Genomic DNA, 1,708 nt, shown 5'->3' on the forward strand with positions numbered 1-1,708 from the left:
TTGAAGCCAATTTTACAGTAACTGAAGACAGCGAAGTTCAAATTGAATTGATTTTTAAATGAGATAACATAGTGATAGTGATGGCAGATCACGACAAGTTCTAAGAGAACAAGAAGAGCCGAGAGAGCATATTTATGTTTCCATAGATCGTCATACTAAATTAGTGTTGGGAGCATTATAGAGCAAAGCAAAAAAATCATTGCTGCATCATATAAGCGTTCTGGTGTTGTTGTAGTCAATATTGGCAAGATCAAAAGAATGTTCATTTTATCGAAGAGGCTTCCATGTTGTTCCATGAAGACAACAGTGTTTATACCAAAAAACACTTGGCATTGTTCTGTTCTTCCGCACAGACCAGCATATTTGGTCAAGATCACAGAAGAAAGTTTGCCTTGGTATATCCAAGAGCTGAACCAACAACGAGAGCCATATCAAACAAGAAGACTAACGCCTACTGATGACTTAATTGAGAAACACCTAACAAACACCCAAGTCGTTTTTAATACAATTTCAAGTTCTGACTTTATGCTAAGGATGAACCAATACTTTTATGGTTTATAAACTATAACTTATAAGTCAAGGTTGTGTTTTTAAATAGAACATTAAAAATAGTTTTTATTTAAATATAGTAAATAAACCATTAAAAGTATAGGTCAAGCCCCTCAGTATCGTCAAGCCCCTCACTCCCCCTACTGTATGTCAATATCTATTATTATAAATATATGTAACAAATTCAAATTCAGTTAAAATCATAAACAAAAACAAAACAAAAATAATTTAATGTTTTTTGAATGTTTTCATGTCATCTCATCCGTACATTCAAGTTTGTTGTCATTTGGTTTGAATAATTTGATAATTAACAATTATTGTTCGGGTGATCCAGCGTTTGTTTAGAAGTCGATATACAAGTTATGGCGTGTACTTATTAGCACACTTAAATTAACATATTTTGTGTTGTCAAGTTATAAGTTCATTGTGAAATAATTGGCTTTGATAAGCGATGATGTCATTGGGTTTAAGTTGACTCGACGTGTTGTTTTGTCCTTTTGGTGGTTCAGCTATAGCCTTTGAATTGAAGAGTTCCAAGAAGAATTTATCCTGCTTTCTTTCGGATGTAATATATTTATTGTAAAAAATACCATTTGAATGTATTCAAAAAAAGGTTTTAACTTCAAAAGATTAAATTCGAATCTTCAAGAACAAGGAAATTAACTTTTTGTTTGATATTTTTTATTTTTTTGGAGGCAAATGGGATTAATAAAAAACAACAATTATAATTATTTAAAAATTATTAAATTTATTATACATGTTTGACTGTATATAATATTTGTATATATATAACTATATCTATCCATTAACTATAGTTATATTTTTTAATTAAATCAACTATAATTTATTCAATTTAAAACAAAATTTTTGTTTAATAATTAGAAATATCATTAATATTTTTTATTATTATGTAATAATTAATTATAAAAAAGGCTCAAATAATTAAATTCAATTTAACTTTTCATAATAAATGACGCTTTTTATAAAAACTTCATTTCAAACATCAATTCATTTTAGTTAAGTATTCAATGGATATACATAAAACTAAAAGTTGTCCAGTTTTAAGTCCGATATTTTGAAATGATAATTTAAACCAATCCTTTAAACACGTTAAATGACTTAACTCAAGAAACGTCTGTGATAAAAAGACTCAAAAAGA

The sequence above is a fragment of the Entamoeba invadens genome (genome assembly GCF_000330505.1).
Source record: "Entamoeba invadens IP1 unplaced genomic scaffold scaff_1105074725027, whole genome shotgun sequence".
Taxonomy (NCBI): domain Eukaryota; phylum Evosea; order Mastigamoebida; family Endamoebidae; genus Entamoeba; species Entamoeba invadens.